The sequence below is a fragment of the Triticum dicoccoides genome, chromosome 2A (genome assembly GCF_002162155.2).
Source record: "Triticum dicoccoides isolate Atlit2015 ecotype Zavitan chromosome 2A, WEW_v2.0, whole genome shotgun sequence".
Taxonomy (NCBI): Eukaryota; Viridiplantae; Streptophyta; class Magnoliopsida; order Poales; family Poaceae; genus Triticum; species Triticum dicoccoides.
In genome coordinates, this window is record NC_041382.1 from 393,160,290 (window position 1) to 393,167,562 (window position 7,273).

A 7,273-nucleotide genomic window follows, 5' to 3' on the forward strand; every position below is an offset into this window, starting at 1 on the left:
AGTTAATCAATAACAACTGAAACTTGATGCATGCAAAATATAGCTGACAGATTGAAAAATGTCATTGGTATTAAAGAGAAGACAGGGGACAAAAACACTACTATACAATACATCAGCGACACCAGTTATATATTTTTCAGTAAAGTGACAAAAAAATGTATCTTAGTTACATGGCATTGTTCTGGCAGAAAAATAGTAGCATCTCAGTCCTACATCTGCATGGCTGAAGTGCTCCTTGTGTAACTGAAAATGCTATCACCATTCAACAAACTGACAACAGTCTAAAGTACACTAATAAATAAGATAGCTCCATGAATGCAAACCTCCATTATCACATATTCTGCAACAGACAACCTTAAAGAAAGAGAGGAGAAATATATTCATATATTTTCAAGTCTCCACTAGCACAACTGACAAAACAAATAATGACATTCCAATGTACTTCATAAGAAGGAAAAAAGTACAAAATTCTGGTCCAGGAGCTTTTCTTTACGCTACTCCCTTTTTCTTTTCATTCATTAAAAAAAGGGAAATGGAATCCATGTAGAAGAGAGAGACCACGTTGACAGAATTTAATTATAAATAGCAAATAACCACCGAATCAAGTAGTATTGGGTTGGGATTTAATTAAAGAGATTGCCAGATCAGGAACGACAAAGGCAAGAGATAGATTGGGATTTACCATGTCTCAAAAATCATTATGATCACCCACGCCCGTCTCCTCTCCAAAAGCTGGCACTGAGAGCAATGTGATACATTACATGATTTAGAATAAAAGTTTACTTATATAGTATTAAATAAATTCTTTCATTACAGAAGGAACGTCGTGCTAATACAAGGAATTAGACAGAACTGGCATTTGCATTTAGCTATCCCTTTTTTTTCAGTTGTTGCTCAAAACTAACAGTAACAGGAGCCATGTCTGATCAATAATTCCCTCTTATCATGATTCATGAACCATGTATATTCTATTAATTCTGATTCCTTCTAGGCCAATGATTTTTGCCTTCTTTTGAATGATTTAAACAGTTGATAAATGATAGCACTGGGAAGAACAGAAACAAAGTCAAGCTTAATTTTGTACCTGTAAATAGTACCAGGGTCTTACCAAAGCAAGCAATTTGTATTGCATGGACATGGGTTTATGCCTAATTAGCTATCACAAGGATGTACTTGCATTATCACCCTCCTACAGTATATAGTGGGCAAGCAGCCAATGAGCACTCACACAACTAAAAATATAATAGATAATAGAAAATATGAATAGCTAATAATGCGTAAATGGCTGTTTCGGATTTACTAAAAAACATTCTTGTAGCGTCCGCAATAGGAGCCTCTGGTTCACTTGTTTGCATTGTTGTCATGTGGTCGTTGCCTTCTTGACCATCAACATCAGAGGTTCACGCTTCTTGAAGAAGGCCATCATCACCAGGCCCTGCTAAATCAAATAAACATATCACCACTGGTAAGAGTCTCACTCAGTATTAATGGCATGAACAGAGCTAGCTAAAGCTAACCAAATCAATCAACAGGATCAGAGAAAACCAGTTGACCTATAGAAGCAAGGGGAACCTACAAGCGGAGAAGGGTGCGGTGGTGCTAGCAAACAAGGGAGGGGCTGAGAAGGAACTTATCATGTTGGATCTGTCGTCGTGGCCTCATTCCGCTCACACACACCGCCGCCGCAGCCACCATACGTCATCATTGAAGTTGCCTCCTCCTCGTTGTCGCCACCGGCAAATGCCAATCTCTACCACCGCCTGCTGCGGGGAAAGGAAAAGAGGAAAAAGACCGATTTGTGTTCGTAAATTTTCATGGTTCAAAAAACTCATTATTTCAGGAATCTGCTTACTCCATATCTAAGACCTTGCTCCAATACACTCGTTTGCACTGTGTAGTAAGATTTGCAATTATATGTACCTTCTTTCTGAAACATGGTCGGAAAAAGTCCATTGCCTTGGATAGCTTAGAACCGAGAGCAAAATGTGTACACCGTAGAAAATAGCAGACATTGGTATTGAACATGGGAACAATTATACAAGATGAATGTCACATCCCTGGTCCTGTTATGCACTAGGCTAGACCTCATGTGAGCATCATGTTTTAATTCAAATGAAATTTGAATTGGGGAGTTTTCAAAGCCTCAGAAACCTTCTAAAAATGATCAACATTAAAATCTTCTCAAAGAAGTCCAAGAAAATGTTCCTTTTCAGCTTGAAAAATATTGGCATGAGGTAAAGTGCAAACCAATATTTTTGGAGTGACTGAAACATTTATTTTGGGCCTTTGAGTTAATTCAATAACTATTTGCATTGGATATATATATTATATATAATTAATATATGTCCAATAATTCTGGAACATTTTATGTGGTTTGGTATATTTTAGTTCTAGCCACATAACCATTTTCAGGATTTTATAAAATGGTTAGTATTTTACTAAACCAAAACAAAACAGAACAAAATAGAAAACAGAACAGAAATAAATAGAAAGGGAGAGAAGGCCACCTGGGCCACTTACCCGACGCTTACCTGAGGCCCACCCACCTGGTGGCCCAGCAGAAGCCGGCCCAGCCCACCACTGCAGCCCTCCGTCGTCTTCCTCCCCTCGCCCCGAAGCAGCTGCGTGCTCGCACGCGCACGGCCGCGCGGCCACCTCCTGCTTGCCGACGAGCCCCTGGCCGCGTGGACGACTCCCGCAGGCCGTCCCGATCCCGCTGACCGTTTCGCTCACTCTCCCCCCTCGACCCTCCCTCCTCTGCTCCCTCTCTCCCGCCTGGACCGAACGGAGCCGCCGTCACCGACGAGCTCCCTCGCGGCCACAGCCACCCCCTCGCTCCCTCTCCACACCCCTGAGCTCCGTCCCGACCCCATGAAGCTCCACCACGACGCATGCGACGCCGGGTGCCCTGTAGCCACGCCATCACCGCCATCTTCATCGCCACGGCCGGCAATCGCCGCCGTTTGATTCGCCGCCGACAGGACGTCCCCGAGCCCACTCAGCGTCTCGTCCGACTCCCCGTGAGCTCCTCTTCTCTTCCCCTCACTCCCCGCACCTGATTTCGTCCCCTAGCTCCATCTTCCACCACGGCCGAAGCTCGCCGCCGCCGTGCCTCGTCGCCGTCATGGCCAGAGCCACTGTGGCTCGAAGCCGGGCACACCATCGTGCTCCACACCTCACCAGGAGCACGTAGCACGCACCAACGCCTCCCCTAGCGCCCTGCATCGCCTAACCCGCCGTTGGCCGAACTCCGGCCGCCGCTCACGAGCTCGCCGTCGTCGGTACCGGCCACCACAGGCACGGCCACCACCACCATTCGATGCGCACCAGCAAGGGCTCTCCAACGAGCCCAAGCACAGCCTCGCCCGTGCCCTGTAGCGCATTTCCGGCTCGCGCCGCCGTCTCGGGCCTCGCCGGCGTCATGTCGCCGGTGGGTTTGACCCCACTGACCCGGGATTTGACCCTGCTAATTAACCCTGTGACACTGACAGCAGGGCCCCACCTGCTAATTAATCCTAGATTAGTTTCTGTTTAGTTTTTAACTAATCCTAGTGGCCCCACGCGTCAGCTTTGACTAAGCTGACGTGGCTGTTGACTGGGCCCACATGTCAGCGACACTAATCAGCCCCAGTCACTGACCAGTGGACCCCACTGGTCAGGTTTGACCTGAACCTGCCCTGTTGACCTGATGACGTCAAGGTGATGTCATGCTGACGCATTAAATGATTTTCTGGATTTAAAATAAATCATAAAATCCAGAAAATAGCTAAAACTTCTAAAAATCATAGAAATTCAACCGTAGCTCCAAATTAAATAAATTATATATGAAAAATTATCAGAAAAATCCAATCTATCCATCTGTACTATTTTCATGCATGATAGAACAACTTATAGCTGCTGTTTAGCACAAATAAATTAAATGGCATTTGAATAATCACATATGGAGTTTAAATTTGAATCTTGTATTCAAACCAACTTCATTTAATCTGTTGCTAGTTGCATTAGCTCAAAACACATTCATTTTGCCATGTCATGATCATGCATCATATTGTGCATTGCATTGATTGTGTTCCCTTTTGTGTTGCCGGTATTTGTCCCCTCTCGATAGACGTGATACCGATGATGTGATCGTTGACACTGATGAAGACTCAATGTTATCTTCAGAAGTGCCAGGCAAGCAAAACCCCCTTGTTCATTCCGATACAATCCTACTCTCTCGCTCCTGCTCTCTTTTACTGCATTAGGACAACACCGATTCATCTGTTACTTGCTGCGGTAGCTGAACCCCTTTGTCCTTTGCATGACCTGTCATTGCCACAGTAAATAGATGAAACCCACTAGCATGAGTAGGAGTTGTTTGAGCCCTGATGTGCCTACTCATTCATGTTTGTTTGTCATGCCTGCTATTGCTTAGAGTTGAGTCAGGTCTGGTTCATCGGGGATGAATCAGAGGTGTGTGAACATGTCCTACTGTGTGTGAGCTAAGTGGTGAACACGATTTGGTAAAGGTAGCTTTGAGAGGCCATGTAGGAGTACATGGTGGGTTGTCTCATTGAAGCCGTCCTTAGGAACTGAGTTCTGTGTTTGTGATCCATGATTCAGCTACTACCATGCATTGGGCCCTGAAATATGACCCCGCTCGACTTCTTATTCACCCTAGTCCTCTGTCCAGGAGTTGCAAGTAGTTTCTGGTGTTTGTAGCTTACTGGAGGCCGTGGACAACGCTGACCGTAGGGGTGGGCTGTGATGCGGTAGGTACGTGGCACGGTGTACCGGATGCCCGTTTGGTATCTCGGGAACCCTGTTCACATCGTTTGGGGCTGTGAGCGAAACTCCGGCCGGATCTCCTCATGGATGGAACCCGAATAGGCGATAAACCTGGACTAGAGACTTGAGTGTTTAGGTAGGTCGTGGTCTACACCCACATCGGCTTTCGCTTGAAGTCTGTCGAGCACATGTCGTGTGCAGACGCTAAGTGGTGGAAACATGTATGAAGAAGTACACCCTTGCAGGGTTAATATCATCTATTCGAATAGCCGTGTCCGCGGAAAAGGACTTCTGGGTTGCCTATATCAGTTCATAGACAAGTGAAAGTGGATACTCTAAAATACGCAAGATAAGCGTGAGTACTATGGATGGCGTTCTCGTAGGGAGACGGGAGCGGATCCATAGTGGTGTATTGATATGGTGAATATGTGGACTCGTGTGCGCCACCTCAAAGAGTCGCTTGCAGTCGTAGTTTAGGATAGCCACCGAGTCAGAGCTGGCTTGCTGCAGTTAAACCCCACCATCCCTTTGTTGATAATGATGCATATGTAGATAGTTCTGATGTAAGTCTTGCTGGGTACATTTGTACTCACGTTTGCCTATTTTATGTTTTTGCAGAGAGACTTCAGTCTCACTAGTATTTCCGCGTGGTCTTCGACGTTTAGTTTGATACCTCAGCTACGATCTTGTGCCCTCGGCAGGATCTGATAGATAGTCAGGCTTCTCAGCCTTTTTCATTTATAGATGTCTGTACTCAGACATGATAGCTTCCGCTTGTGCTTTGACTTGTATGCTCTGATTGTTGGGTCATGAGACCCATGTTTGTAGTATCTCGCTCCTCGGAGCCTATTGAATAAATTACTTGAGTCGTAGAGTCATGTTGTGATGCCATGTTGTATTTGCACATATCGAGCATATTGTGTTTATGTTATTGAAATGCTTGGTATGTGTGGGATCTGACCATCTAGTTGTTTATCTTTAGTAGCCTCTCTTACGGGGAAATGTCTCCTAGTGTTTCCACCGAGCCATGGTAGCTTGCTACTGCTTCGGAACACTTAGGCTGGCCGGCATGTGTCCTTCTTCGTTCCTGTGTCTGTCCCTTTGGGGAAATGTCACGCATTGAGTACCGGAGCCCTGTTAGCCTGCTACAGCCCGGTTTACCGGAGTCCTGCTAGCCCAGTGCTACAGCCCGGACCCACTTGCTGATGACCGACACGTTCGATGCTGGGTCATGGATGCCTGTCCCTGTAAGTCTGTGCCACTTTGGGTTTACGACTAGTCATGTCAGCCCGGGCTCTTTATCATATGGATGCTAGCGTCATCATCATATACGTGAGCCAAAAGGCGCAAACGGTTCCGGGGAAAGGTAAGGCGACACCCGTGGAATACCGTGCGTGAGGCCGCAAAGTGATATGAGATGTTACATGCTAGATCGATGTGGCATTGAGTCGGGGTCCTGACAGTGTTGGAGCACACCAAGCCACTGATTGAGTTGCTCAAAGATAAAGGAGTCTGTCCAAGGTGAACTCTTTGGACTTCCACGCGTGGAGACTTCGATGTCATTAATGATGGTTCCCCACCTGAACTCGGTAGTGTTTTATTATAAGACTACCACGTGGTCATGTTTGTCTGGGACAGCGTGTTCACATGTTTGTAGCAGAACCAGCTCATGTTTTGGAGCTTACTATCGTAGTTCATTCCCCGAGAATCTCGCAGCGTTGTCTCGTCGAATTGTGTTACAAACTTTCATTTTTCTTCCTAGACCCGATGAGTCTGGAATATCCTGACACCAACCAGATCTGAATCTCAGGCAGATATGATGGTTTGGAACATTTCCCAAGAACTATAATATCGGTCCCTCGAAAACCGGTAAAGTGGATGTCGTGGCCAACACACCCAGCCGGAAGACCTGTTATTATAATATCTTGATTGAGGAAGTTGGCCACCTCCCCATAGGGATTTCGTAGGGTTTACTCCCTAGTTGCCCCTATGGATTTTTGTATTCCCGAAGTCCGACCTTTTACTTAATGTTCTAGATATCAAACCATATCTATGAATGGGTTACACTAGCACATCAAGGAGAACATTAGAAGCGGAGTGCTAAATGTCTCTCGGTCGATCATCCAGATTTTATTTCCTTGGCCTCGCTAAGATGAAATCTGAGAAGTGTTATCTTCCTTTGCATCTGCATCATCCATCATCATTCATCGTGGTAGCAAGTTGTGTTGCCAGGATCCTTGACACGGATATTGGTAAAACCCTGATGAATATGGAAATGCTCAAGTTCTTGAGAGCACGCACAAGCGCTACGTGTTATCATCGGCACTAACTGGGTTTGCTCTCAGTTTCCTCGGCAATGCTATGACCTATTCAAACAGTGAATTCACTCTCTATTGTTGGGTTCTTCCCCAGTTACCAGAATCATTCCCAGCATTTGCATTTTGTTCCTAGCTTGCACCGCCAATGTGTCATTCTACCATGGGTCTCTTCCATTTCCGGTGATAAG

The 7,273-nt window shown here is 45.7% G+C and overlaps 1 long non-coding RNA gene across 1 annotated transcript in view; it reads right to left on the minus strand.

Moving 5' to 3' along the window:
* Window positions 1-1,102: 1,102 nt before the first annotated feature.
* The window catches only part of LOC119359393, a 9,941-nt gene continuing 3,770 nt past the window's right edge, over window positions 1,103-7,273 (minus strand). Inside the window, exons 2-3 of the long non-coding RNA XR_005172509.1 lie at window positions 1,853-1,927; window positions 1,103-1,763 (exon numbers count right to left, since the gene is read on the minus strand). This is a non-coding gene — a long non-coding RNA (uncharacterized LOC119359393). The remainder of the gene's footprint in view (window positions 1,764-1,852; window positions 1,928-7,273) is intronic.